This window comes from Tauraco erythrolophus, chromosome 9, assembly GCF_009769465.1.
Source record: "Tauraco erythrolophus isolate bTauEry1 chromosome 9, bTauEry1.pri, whole genome shotgun sequence".
Classification (NCBI taxonomy): Eukaryota; Metazoa; Chordata; class Aves; order Musophagiformes; family Musophagidae; genus Tauraco; species Tauraco erythrolophus.
Genome location: NC_141473.1, coordinates 12,054,373 through 12,068,893, shown reverse-complemented (window position 1 = coordinate 12,068,893; position 14,521 = coordinate 12,054,373). Strand labels below are relative to the sequence as shown.

Genomic DNA, 14,521 nt, shown 5'->3' with positions numbered 1-14,521 from the left:
CCTTCTGCCAACCAGTGCTGTTGGACCGAGAGCTGGCTAAATTGGGAAGAAGAATAAATTTTCGTGTCAGAGTGGTCCATCAATGCCCTCTAGAAACAGTAGCTGCTAGCCCGCAAGATGGGATCTCTTCCTGCGGGTGAGTGCTGCGCTTAAAATAACATATCAGGAACTTGCATAGGAATAGCATTCCCTTATCACTAGCAGTGTGAAGTAGATGAAAAATAAACCGTACTCGTGCCAGGAATAAACAGTCACGTTAAAGTGTTCACATTCCTGACGCTCTGGAGGCCTCTTGCTTTAACATGACATTTTGATGCCAATACTCTTCCTTGTCTCTCCCTGGTCACTGCCATCGCTTTGCGTGCTCTTCCAGGGGGCAGTTGGCAGGACAGCAAAATGAGCAAATATGTCCAAGCCCCATGCAGAGCACCTGACTAGAATTGATTCTGTCCCCTAAATCTGTATTCCTGTCAGGACTAAAAGTAGATGAAATAGTTTTGTGGCTGTTTACCTGTATTAATACGGAGTATAAGTACATTGTCCATTCCTAACTACAAACTTGCTGAAAATAATGCCATATTTATGGCAACATTTATTTTTACAAGTGAGCAAGGAACTGACTTTCTGTAACAAAGTAATTGAGGGAAAATACGCGATTTGAGCATACATGCAATAACATCTTGTTTTAACCATGGTTCTCTTGAAAGTTTTGGCTTTGCTTCACAGTATCTTCTGACAATAATGTCTTATATTAATTTTGTATAATTCTGCTTGCCGCCTTTTTGTGCACGCTGTATTTTTGCTAGTCAGTTCTTTACTGCCGAAAATCGTAGAGAACATTGCATTGAATAATCCAACCTTCAATGATGCTGGGGAGTGGGATAGCCAGCATGCTGAAATATTGAAACTGGTGAAGTATTTGTAGTACAATATACGGAGAAGACCTTAACAGTAATGCTTGAGGATACCATATTGAAGTTGTGAAAGAGTAGCAAGGAAAAGCTGGTGATGGATCAAAAAGACTCTTACAACCTGATGAATAAAAATAGGTAACAGGTTGGTGAGAAGTACTGCCTGTGCCTGATGGTAGGCTGAGCTTAGTGTTTTCACAATGCATAAAATGTCTAATTTGCAATGTATAGATCTTAAAAGAGAAAATGTAGCATATGTTTTATGTGCATATATGAAATCAAGGAGTCTGGCCCCCATCTCCCAGGAAATAACTGCTTTTCCTTGAAGGAGTGGTTAAGGGAAAAGGGAAGATGGTGGAAGCAGATTTGTCAGGTTTGATTGAAGATAATTTGTGCTCAAAGACTGAGAAGACAAAAGATGATAGAAATAAACAATTGCTATTTTAGTAACTCATTTTACTTTCATGTTAGAAGATGAAGGCAAGAGGAAAACCCATAGCTGCTCCGTGGTGGGAAAGGGTCAGAGCAAGGCGGTTGTTTCCTTATGAACTTTGTATACCAGCAGTTGTCAGCCCTCAAAGAGTGGTATTGTGTTCCTTTCCCTGGCTCCACAGCCAACTAGAGCCTGCCCACTTGGCAGCGTAGTGGCTGCTCTGGAGTTTAGCTTCTGCTGGACTGGAAAAGCAATTGTGGATTGTGGCTGTTATGCTTTATTTTAAAAATGCAGCAGGTAGGCTGGATTTTACTTTCTGGTTTGTAACCCAGTGTGCATGAAGCAAAATGGCCAGATTCCCAACTAGGCACTCTTAAATGAGACTTCCCTTTGAGATTTTTTTAGTTTGAAAAACACGTTATGTGATAGCAAAATGTAATTCAATGAAATATTCTGAAAAAGAGTTGAAGAAACTAAACGTTGTGTTAATGCTTTCTTAAGTGTACAGTATATTCCAGTAATACTGGAGAGCGTACCAAGAGTCAGTAATCTTTTCTTCTGTTTTACAGGTCATCTACGTTACTAGAGCAAGGAGAGCTGTGGAAAAAATCAAGGTACCTAAAACAGTTTATTCTCTGAATTCTTGGCTGTGTTCTTGCTCGTCATTTAGTGTAGTGACATAAGGGGCAGGAGGGGGACTGAATCAGCAAACTACCACTTTAAAGGGATTTTATTAAAAAGCACAGACAAAAACCCCCACAATAACTTTAATCTCAAAATGTTCAAGGCCAGGTTGGATGAGGCTTTGGGCAACTTGATGAAGTGGAGGATTTCTCTGCCCATGGCAGGGGGGTTGGAACTAGATGATCTTTAAGGTCCCTTCCAACCCTAACCATTCTATGATTCTATGATTAATGTTGTGCAAAATACTTTTATGGGATGAAATTGTACCTGAGCTTTGGTATGTGTGCAAGAGTCTGAACAATACTGCATAATAAATAGGACTTCTTATGTGTGAGGATACTGAGGTGTCCCACAAGTTCCAGCCACAGTGGGGTGGATGTTACTTTACGTTACAACTTACATTTTCATGCCTGTTATGTAACTAAAAACACTGTATTAAAAGAATCCTGTTGCTAACACCTGGCTAGGATTCTTTTTGGGGAATTTTTCTGAGCTGGAGAAAGTTTTCGTTCTTTATTTGCTGTGAAATATTATCTGTGAAATGCTACGCATACCTTGTAATTGCAACGTTATGAGGCAGAAGCAAGGAGGGAGTCAAAGCGTTGTCGCTTTATAAGAATGTGAAGACAATGGCTTTTGTTAACAAAAGCTTACTGCATACTTCTGTACACTTCAAATTGAATGGTGCTGAGCTGCCTTCTTCCACTAAGAGTGCGTGAAATTGTTACTTGTGAGTGATGACGTGGTGAACTCTGGAGCTTTCTGCTCTGCTGAGAAGTTAATGTGAAGTTTGCATATGTTTAGCTGTGCAGGTTGCTCATGCAACGCATGCAAAAGCAGTTTGCTCCAGATAAGAGTACAGTTTATATAGAAGTAATCTCAAATTTCTCCTTTTAATATAGCTTTTAGAAACCAGTTATGTCATGCATTTGTATTATCTTTGTGACTGAGGAAAAAAGTAATGGATGTTTTCTTTTTGATTGGTGTCTTGAAAAGCGTGGAAATTTAAAAGAAAGGGCAGAGCAACTTAACAGTGCTGGTAAAAATGAAATCTGTCTAGTTCTTGACCTGCTGGTGGATGATTATGCTTACAATACAAGCAGTGCAGAAATTCTCAGGTTATATTTTTGCACAGAATTGAAAATACAGGAGAGAAATTCTGTCCCAGTGCAAAGCAACAGTATTGGCAGTGATGAAACATTCATCGATAGTGGCTTTCATTTCAAGAAACAGAGTAATTTCGTAGTCTTTTGACTTTGCTTTAAGATTGTTCAGGTGATCACTACCACCTTTAAATTGAGGTCTTATGTGATGTTTGGGGTATTTAAAATGCAAATTGTTTTCCTAGAAATTTGGGAGACTCTCTGCTGCATGTGGAGCCCCAGTGTGGTTATGTTCCCTTCCATGCTGGACTGGCCTCTCCTGCAGGCTCCTGGTAAAATGAGAAGCTGGCAAAAAGCGTAAAAAGGAATTCATGTGTGGCTGGAAAAAAGATACAAGGGGAGTTTCAGACTTTTTATCTGGCGTCTCCAGTGCTGAAGGAGAGGTTTCTATCTCTTTGCCCAATTTAGACAAGAGATTTTACTCCAGACGTCTTTTTGCCCCTCACTGTGCAAAACCTGTCAGATCCTTTTCCTGACACTTTTCTTCCCCTCAGAGAGACTTCAAAAGAGATTTTTCCCTATTGCAAAAGGAACCAGACATGGTCTTTCTTACTCACCCTGCATTTGAAGCATTGATAAGTAACATGTGGCTGGCTCTGAACTGCAAACTTTCCCAGCCATTTGAGAAAACACTGTTAATCGTTAAGCTTTAAAAAACTGTAGGATTGTTCTTCCTTCTTTGCAATTACTCTTTTGTCTAATATATCCCAAGAATTTTGATTCTCTTCTGTCTGAAGCAGTCAAAATCCACTACTGTCTTTCTTATTAACGCATATTTAAAAGAAATGTCAAAATTTAGATTTTTTTTTTCCATATGGAAAGAGTTTTTTGACTCATAATCTGTGTCACGCTGTTTAAGCTGTAACTTTTTGCTTTAATGCCTTTGGATCATCACTGTTTGGAACATTTATTTCAGGAGTGCCTTAGCAGAAAGAAAAATATTATCTTTAAAATTTGAGACTGAGTAAGGGGAGCCTGGAATCAAAATCCATTGTCTTGCATAATTACTTAAACGTGCTGCACAGTTTGGCGAAGGTACAAACTGAGAGGTGTTTTCCATAAAATGTTACTGGGGCTTCATCTTCAAAGACAGGGTATGCCTGAGGACAGCTTCTGGTCCTTTTAATAAGAGTGGAGCTCACTTGAAAGGCAAGGCTGCAGATGAAGAATGTAACCTGGGGGTTTATGAGCTTATTCAATAACTCCAATCTGGTGCATCGTGTTATAACGATGGGACAACATGGTAAAACGACTGCCTTTTTACTTCCTGCTCTGCCTAAGGAACAGTCTAAAAGAAAATGCTACAATAATACAGCAAGATGGAAGATTAATCTGAATCTGTGTTCAAATTTATCACCTGAATTGATTTTTCTTAAAAAATAGTAATAAAACCCTGAAACTCTCCCTGAAATGCAGAGAGACTGGCAGCATTACTCCCAACCATTTAAGCTGGTTAAATAAAATTCAGTGTTGGCTCTTAGTTGTTGGGCAAGCTGCACTCCCTTCAGCTTCTGTCGTCCCACATGGTTCATGTGAGGAGGGCTCAGACCTTGAACTGTTAAAACATTCAAGGGGCTTGTTGGGGCCATTTTCTGAAACCATCTCACAAAAATCTATTTTAAGATTCAGCAAGTTTGTAAAGTTGATTTTTTTAAAAATGTTCTTTTTAATGCCTTTCTCTGATATGAAATCAATTTAGGAACACTCTTCCTAGGCTTGAGCAATGGAAACTGTTTAATAAGTGTTTACTCCTGGATATATAGCATTTCATACAAACGTGGAAAAATTATATTCTCTGTCTTCTGTGAGTTACCAGCCCTGACGGAACCATACTTTAGCATCCTAAAGGCCTGGGATCCTCCTGTTAAATGTGACTTTGTACCCTCTGAGCCCCAGGGTTAGGGTGAACTTTCTTATTTTGGTCAGTTTTTAAATTGGTGCCATTTAATTTGCCCAAGTGAGGCTCTTCAAATGTCAGTGACTCTACGTAATCCTGTCTGAATGAATGATGAAGAAGAATGTGATACAAGTGTGTTTCTGCCTTAAATGCCCATTTCAAGTAAATATTTGTAAAAAGAAGTTGGTCTTGCAGTCTGATGACAAAAACAAAATTAAACACACAGTTGGACTTGTGCACATTTAATAAAATCATATGATCTGTTACTTCGTTCTCTGCAGTGGAGCAGTTTGAAGCTTTTTATGTTCCTAGCACGGGAAGGTTCAACGCAGAAAAGTCTGAGTCTTTGACTTAATCTTCCTGCTAAGTATTTCTAGCTGCAGATGGTAGTATTTGTGCATACTGCATTTGCGCTCTTCATTTTTCCCATTCAGATTGGAAAAAGATAACTACGTTAATCATGAAGGTGATTACATTTTTCTGGAGTCCTTCATTTGTTGGACTTTTTCTTTCCTGTTGAGGTGAAGAAAGTTTCTGGAACTCAGTTCCTGTTTGTTTGGTGGGTCTCAATCCTGTCCTGTACCAGCTGTGACAGTGGTGCTCTCTCTCTTCCACCTCTCCAGCTTTCCCTGCTGGTGGTGGTGCTCGTGCTGGACTGAGCTGTTCACTGTGGCCAGTTGCATCAAACCACTGGAGCTCTGCCCAGATACTCATAAACAAATGAAATACAATGTGGAATATATATTGTGCAAGCTAAAGTAATCAAAGAAAATACAAAAAAAGACAAAAGGAGATCCTGTTCAATGTTTCTACAGTTGTTGCCTTTCTCCTGAAAAAGCATTTGCATCATGTGTAGCTCCTGTTGCTTTATTATCCATGTGAAAGGCTTGTGTGGTCGTTTATTGTGTTTTGGTTTTAATTATTATTTTAAAAACTCTGTAATTTTCAGTATAGATTGCCATTACAAAATAGAACCTGGCTCTCTGTATCCTCAGCACCAAGGCGATGACTGTTTTGTCTCAAAAGAGCTAAACCCAAAGTTTCTCTGGCATGATCAGACTAAGCTTGAGCACTTGCACTGCTTCTCTCACTGTGATGGAAAGCTGTAAGGGGAGAGCTTAGTAGTGGAGGATCAGGAAGCTTTGAAAGTAAAGAGGGGAAAACATTACCCTAGGATACTTTCAGAATTGCTGCTACTTCTGTGATCCACAGCAGTAAGGAAGGCTTATCCAAACTCATGCAGCCTTTTAAAATGTGAATAGGACGCTTGAAGCGAAGATCCTGGTTCTTCAGGCATCCTGCTGATCCTTGGGTTTGTGCAGAATTTCTGTAGATAATAACTCTGGGTTTGGTTTAAGAAAAAGCCATTCAGGCTTTCCCAACCAGCGTATCTTTTGAAGGCATTATTTTCATTATGTTAAAATCCTGACTTGTTGGTGCTGCTCTGTTTTTTGGTTGCTTTTTTTTTTTCCCTTTTTCCTCTCCCACAAGTGCCTGGAACATGTTGAAGAGTGTGGGATTATTCTTCGCCGTTTTCACTTTCCGATGCCCCTATCATGGAAGCAGTTTGCTGGCAGCAGATAAGTTTCTATATCTCGTTCCCTGTCAAATTCCTCAGTCTGTGTGATAAAGCAGTTTCATGTGAAGCAGGAGGAGGAAGAGGACAGCATTCATGTGAAGTCTCTGATTGCAGCAGAGGTCAGAGGAGCTTGGCAGGCATCTACAGAAGGAATTGTAAGGAGTGGGTGCTGCCGAGCATGGAAGAGAAGTGCTGGAGCTCTGGAGTTCACCAAAGAAAAGACTAGTCCTTTTTCAGTTGACACGAGCTGACTGTTACAAGTTAGTAGAGCAGACTGTGTTATCAAATCCTATTAATTATGATTTAATGAAGAGCAGCTCTGGAAAAAAGAATCAATATAATTATTCAGTAGCTTGTGACATGGTCATCTGATTTTCAGCTCTTTCTATGTGATGCTGGAGTTAAGGCTGAAAATGCTGACTCAAATCGCAGACTGGCATCTTTTAAATCAATAAGCTTATAGCAACAAGAGAACAGATCTAGCTGGAAATTAAATATTATTTCCAAATGCAAAATCATTCTATTTTGCTGGCATTATAACTATTAAAAAATGGGTTTAAATGTGTCACCCTATCTCTACCACATTGTACTTAATTTTTTTAATTCCTTCTTAGCTTAGGAGAAAGTCCATGTTTGATGGCTTAAAATTGCTGAATAAGCATTTAAGTGAGCATGAAAAATGTAACTAGATGTTTATCAGCTCATCAGTATGACTTTACAGTGGAGATTGTTGGGGTTTTATCTGGCCTGGTCTGGTTTGGCTTTATTCATAAGCCGAGTGGAGTGAATGAAGAATAAGTGTTTAAAAATTGAACTTTTTCCAAAGTTGTTATAAGTCTTAAAAGTCTCTTCCACTCAATATTGATTTAATAATTTCAACAACAGCCTGTGGTTTTAGGATTATTCTTTTTCCCCTTCACTCATGGAACTGTATTCAGTAATCATGACCTCCTTAGCAAATGTTGATATTTAGAAAGTCAGTTTAATAAACATGCAGCTTTTTGTTTCCTCTCTGCTGAAGCTGGATTTACTTCTTAACAGTTCAGGTTATAATAACATGAGGGTTTTCTCTGTCTGCTAATGACTACTGGCTTGTCAAAGAAAAGACTCTGTTAAACATGGAACTAGTTTTCAGATCTGGCTTAGTTGTGTACCTTGGCATGTCAGGTTGAACCAATGTCAGTCGAGTTATTTGCAGCTGACGCCCTCTTAATTCTGTTCCTTCTAAAGGGCTTGTGCTGTTAAGTGAGACTTTCCAACACTACAGTCTGCTGGTTATCAGCTGGGAAACGTGATTTGTGTTGTGTTGTCTTCAGGCTGAGAGGCGTCTTGGTCGAGAAGGGGATCTCTAGCACGGCATGTGAGTCTGGTTTCTTTATGCTCTGTCTGCCTTAGGGAGCAGTTTTCAGTGGTGAACAGTTGCTGCTGTTGCCCACTGTCTGCACCTCAACATAGAGGGAGATGTCAGGTTTCACATCAGATGGTTCACTTTGAAGCTTGTCTATATAAGTAATTGAAGTACCTGTAATTAGTTCTCTTAAGTTCAATTTATCCATCTTTCTGGATTAACAGTAGTACAAGTACACAAACCAGTGGCTGATCATTGCTTATTCAAGTCTGTTTATTCTCAGCTAACCATCTTGAATTGTAAGGATGGCAGTAGGCCATTTGTACTTGACATAGGCTGTAACTTCTTCTAATAAGCTAAAGCAGTCAAGCCTCCAAATATTACAATTTAACAACAACAAAACAAAACCATTTGTTTGCTTTCTGTTTGCAGTCTTTGAATGTGTTCCTTAAGAAAGAAACACAAGGTATTATGAAGCATATTATAAACTCACAAGAGTTCTGATCTTGATTATGATACATTGAACAAATTACCTTGATGTTTGGAGCACTAACCTGCTACTGTGAATATACAGAAGGAGGATACATTTCATGATGAAAACATCATGAATGTTTTCAAAGGAGGAAGCCTGTTGATATTGGTCTCGAGCCTGTAGAAGGCAGTGTCTTCAGAAAGCATCAGTGTCACTTTCAGTACATTGGCATACAGGGTCTGGGATAGCAAAGCTGGTTCTTACCTGGCTCCCAATAAGTGGAAGCTTAAATTGTGATTATGTTTACATGGTTGAATGGAAATTTCAGTGGTAACATCCGAACCAGGGAACTGATCACTGCAGTTCCTATGCCAGCGTTTGCCTTTGCCGGTCATAAAAGTGAGAATGATTGTTATACGGAAGTTGAAGTTTGCAGGTAGCAAAGCAATTCTTCATAATCTGAATTAAAAGTTGGATAAAATATATACCACCTATCAAAGACTTACAATTTGTTTTGTTGCTACTTTTTAAGAGGCAAGGAGAATTTTATAGCAGAGTTAAGGAATCTCTTAGAAATAAGGAGACATATTTCAAAAGTTAAAGTTGTGTCCAAAGAAAATAGAAAGGAGAAAAAAAAAAAGTCTTGCAAATTAAATTTTAAAGTATAAGAAGTCTGGCCAAAAGATATTCTGAGAAACAATTTGCTACAGATATGAGAGCCTACAATAAATCATTTAAATTGAATCATTTCAAGTACATCAGAAATGGAAGTACTGCCAGACAGACTGGAGAGCTGATGGATGACTGAAGTGTAAAAGAAGTGCTCAGAGAAGATAAGGTGAAAAATGAAAGTAAAGTCTTTTGTATCCAAGTGGACTCTCCTGAGAGATTTTCATGCAGAAACTTCACTCCGCAGGTGATATTTTGAGAATTACTCTGAAATTGAAATGTTGGTAGAGGAGATTTTTTTTTTCCCTATTGATTTTTTTTTTTTTTTTTTTTTTTTAGAACCTCCAAAAAAACCTCCCACAAACCCAAAACCTACCAGATTTCCAGGAGTAGATAATGTTTGCCTGAGAGATCTTAAGGTAACTGCATGTGACAGCACTGATCTGGCAACTGTGATCTATTACTCAGGATCAGAGGCAGGAAAATAGGCAAACACAATTTCGATATTAAAGGCATTCCAGAAATAGTCAGGGTACCACAGACCAGCAGGTCTGTACAGGCAAGTTGGTATGTGTGATTTGAAATAAATAAAAGCCACAGGATTGTTAAACGTACGTACCTATATTGTTTACCTCATGTTTTGAGAAAAGTGCACGTGTTTATTTCAAATAGGTGGTCGTTACCCTTATAGTGAATGTGCAGTTAATTGGGTCTCTTCTTTCCTCCCCTTCCGATTGCGGAGTTGGAACAGACATGAAATGTAATCAAATTGAAAATGCCACAATGCAATTATTTGTTCTGTAATCCTGTAACTTTGTGAAGAATATAGTTAAAAATCAGAAACAGTATGCTATACTGCAATGTTTTTGTTAAATTAGATGGATGTCAATAAGCAATTAGATCATAAGAAATAGTGGCCTGGAATTAACTGCGTTGTGTCAAGCCCACTAAATGACCTGTACGTAGTCAAAATCTGTGAGTGCTGACGTGTATTAATTTAGATGTGGATGTTTGTTCAGTTTTGGTCAGGTTCTGACCGCAAGACGTAGGTAAAGCTCAGTTTGTGGTGAACGCGGCATGGTTTTTAAGTGGACTCCTATGAAATCTGCCAAGTCTCAATTTTCTCCTGTCTTCGTAAGTGATTGGCATGTGTCAGAACTGAATGCACCTGGCTTTTTTTACATTGCTGATGGCACACACCTCTTGATAAGAGGATACAAAATGAATAAGGTATAGTGTCTTCCTGGTATCAGATACAAACATTCAGGAAAAAAGATTCTTTGAACTGATAGTGGCTTCGTGTGAGTTATTGCGTAAGGGCAGCCTCTTTAAGGTGTCTAACTTTGTGTATGGATCAAATACATTTTCAGTTTCTTTGGTGTAAAAAGTTTACCTTGAAATTAAACATCAGGTTTTTCTCCTCAAAAGTTCATCATAGCTGTACGAATCTATGAACTGAAGGAGGAAATGAGCATTTTATGAACTTATTTTTTTACAAAAGAGAAAAAATTTTCTACGAAAAAGAAGACCTGATTAAGAGAAAAAAAGTATTTGATACACTTGTTTCAGTGATGTCTCCCTTGGAGGAGTAAGCTGTTGCACGAGGCAATAAGGCTGTGTGCTGTGAGGATTCTTTTCAGCTGCTTTCCTAAGCAAGAAGAAGTTGCATTTCACCAATTGTATATAAAGTTGCTGATGACCTGTGTTTGAAAAGATAAGAAGCTGGGGAAAAAAGCCCCAATGCTGATCCATGTAAAAAAGTTTTAATACCTTAACGATTGTTAGATAGCTTTGAAGTGAAATAGATTTACTAGACCTGCTGAAAGGCCCTCTCCTGCATCTGTCAGCTACATACCAGATTTGTATAAAAGAATCATAAAATGAGGAAAGGTTACCAGAGAGATTGGATTACTTCCACTGAAACGTTTTCTTTGACCTAATTTGCCCTTCAGGCTTTGCAGAGATACATTGTAGATAAATTTATGCTCTTCTCTTTAAAGCATAAACAATCAAATTTGCACCATTGTTATTTTGCACACATTGTGTCATATGGAAGAAAACATATGTTTGTAGGTGGGTACTGATAAGCTTGCATGATTTTGAAAAGTATTCAAAAATCCTTTCATCTTCACCATAACTTATAATGTCACATGTTTGCCATGAGTCATGCCCCAGAAGATCTAGCTGTGGTATATGGAGGTGAGTTTAAATTAGCCTTTACCAAATAAATTTCAGATCAGCTGTAAACTCTGTATTCGAGTGAGTATAGAAAGATGCTTCTAATGAGCTGATGGATACAAGGGATTTGTTGGGTTTTTAACTCAACTTTCAACATGAACTGTTAAAGAATTTCTGGCATAAGGGAGTACTTTGCTTATTTACGTGTCACACTAACACTGAAGTGTAAAGACTTTAGTACCACGTTGAGGTCCAGAAGTGAGAGTTGTGTAATGTGTTTGCTAACTCTTTTGCTCACTTTTGTTTCTTGACAGCAATAATAAAATACCAAAGACAGTCTTTGAAATGTACATTAGCATCAAGCATTTACTGGGACCAGGAGGGGAAAGCATTATCGTTTCTTTAAAAATCTTTTAGGGAACTCGTTAAACACCATTTCCTCTTAAACTCATTTGCTTTATAGTAGTCTCCATGGATGTATGTTTTCTTAATCAAGTAAATCTGTAGTTTGATCACAAACCAAATTAAATTTAAATCTTCTACATTTCCCCATTCCTCCTCCCCTCACCTTTCCTCCTGCTCTCTTCCCTGCATGTTGACATTTTTTTAATTTGTATTTTTTTAAGGAATCCATCCTGTATTTTCATTTAACATTTGTTATGTTAGCAGTTCCTGCACTTAGTGTTCTAAAATCTTTTTTGTGCCTGGTGACATTTTCTCATGGCATCTTTTAGTCTGCATTCACACTGCTGTTGCCGGATCTCGGTATTTGCTAGGTACTCGTTTTATGCTGTGCTGCAGAAGATGAGTATGTAGTATGGCTTGTTGACTGGAGCAATGTGAAAGACCCCTTTGCCTCTCAAGTTAGTGAGATGCATAGAAAAAACACATGGCAAAATGTACTACCTGGCGTGCTGTGTGAATTGCAAGAATTTAATGAGTAGGCTCTTGTTTTTAAATCCACCATTTGCCATTTCCCTCCCCACCTCCCCGCCCCCCAACCTTGGTATTTAAAATAACGAAGAGTTCTGTTCTTATTACTTGTTTTCTTGGTCTTGTGTGTAGCTTGCTAGTGTTTTAGAGTGACGTGTGTCTTGCATAACTCGAGATGTGTGCAATATGGATGTCAACTTGTGAGATATGTGCCTCTGTTGCAATCACTGCAAGTTTAGAGTGCAGCCAATGAAGTCTAGAAAATGACTCGCTCATTCCTGGAGAAAGACTTTAATCAGACAATAACTTTAAATGTTATGTAAATGTCTAAAGTCAGGCAAAAAGAATCATGCTCCAGGACCTAATGAATTCATGAACACGAATGTTGAACGTGAAGATGTTAAGTTTCAGTAGTTCATACATAGTATGAACGGTAAATGAAAACTATTACTTTAGGACTTAGGAATTTTCCTTTCAAACTGGGAACTTTTAGACATTGGGCAAGTTTGTTCCTGATTAAAATTCCAGAGAGAGAAAAACTTAAATCATCCCAAGTGACTCACAAATTATTTAATGGTAAAGTATGAAATGTGGTACTTCACACACTGAACTCCTCTCGCGAGTTCAGGTGGATGCAATTTATCCTTAACCATTATGTAATGTGAGTAGACACTATCAAGCACCTTCCATATTTCAGTGATTATTCCAACGTATGTGATACATTTTGCCTGTTCATTCACGTGGGCAATTTCTCAGCATGAGTAAATACAACTTCCTCGTGCTGCAGTTGAATGTGAATACAAAAGAAGTTTAGAAAAATCCTTCGTTTGCTTTTAGTGTGAAATTCTTTGCTGTGTAGCAAATCTGAGAGCCATGCACCACTTAAAAATCTCACTACTACTCACCTGGAAGTCTGTTTTGGGATGTAAGCAGTATGCTGGCTTGGAGCCTTCTCTGCATCCGAATCTTAGCCTTAGTCACTTTAATTTATCTCCAGCTTGAAGCATCATGCCTGAATTTAAATCCTTAAGAGCAGAAGAATTGTGGTGTTTAATTCTGGGACACATCTTCCATGCTTTTAAGTGATGCACGGATCTGGATAAGTTTGCCGCACAAGAAAGAATTTTGCTTTGGAGAAGAAAGAGTAGAAAGAGAAGGGACTAGTCAGCGAACAGTTGTGTTTAGCTAGCTGGTTGGCATACACGCACCTGCGAGATCCACTTGAATGACTTCTGTTTGTAGTGCTCCAGCTGAGCTTCGCTGATGCAGTGAAACTTACTCTGTTGTCACTTTTAACATCTGTCAATATTTTCACAGCCTTTTATCAAAATAGTACTGAAAACTGAGCCTGAGAAACAATTTTGAAATCGATAGCTATTTATTTAGTACTCATTCTGATAACTGAGTGGAGTGGGAGTCATTTCTAAGCTATGTAATTTCTTGAGAGGTTGCTCTGGCACTGTCACCATCCCTTAGTTGGCTGAAATATCTTTTGAGGTAGGTCTAAAAAAGCCTTTAATCCCTCTGGGATTTTTAAATTAAAAAGGTCACATTGTTTTGCTGTTTAAATATAGTTTTGCCTTGTATTGCCCAATATTTAGGATAAATAATATATTAAGTAATGTATAAGGAAGATGTTATTATTGTTTGTATCGCAGCACTTCATGTGACAGGAACTAACAGTCTTGGAGAGCTGGTCTAGGTAGCTTGGAGGTCATGAGATTGCTGAGTGCAACTGCTGCTGTGTGCCCTTGCTTCCACCTCCCACTCTCTGTGCCTTCCCCAGTGTAACACTGGACTGATCACATACAGAAACTTTCTCTGTGTGTTTCTAATATATGAGAAAGTAGGTTTTGCTGTGGCAGACAGTAAGCAATATAAGAAATCATCCCCCAATAGATTTGCCCAATGTTGAGCAGCTAAAAGTGAAATTTTGAGAAGAACAATGAGTACTGTTCGTGTTTTCAAGCAGCAGTGGAACTATTCCTGTGACAATGTAGTGAGGTTACTTGCAGTCTAAAGTGTGCTATACTTCTGATTTTAAAAAAATGTGCTGCTTCTGTTTGCTTATTACTGAGTCATTGGTTCCAAGGGAGTAAAAAGAGAAGGTATTTTAAGGCATTCGTACAAATTCATACTTTCCAGTCAACCATAGGATTTGAATTTACTTTCCTTGGAAAACTAGATTACTGAAAGTATTCTACTTTTCTGTTTTCCCAGCGATAACACTGTGTGCTTGTGTAGGTGTTGCAGA

At 38.4% G+C, this 14,521-nt stretch overlaps 1 protein-coding gene across 1 annotated transcript in view; it reads left to right on the top strand.

The window, feature by feature from the left end:
* The first annotated feature begins 1,930 nt into the window (after positions 1-1,930).
* The window catches only part of ADD3 (adducin 3), a 66,076-nt gene continuing 53,485 nt past the window's right edge, over positions 1,931-14,521 (top strand). Inside the window, exon 1 of the mRNA XM_086617032.1 lies at positions 1,931-1,958. The gene's annotated coding sequence lies outside the window, so the exon portion shown is untranslated. The remainder of the gene's footprint in view (positions 1,959-14,521) is intronic.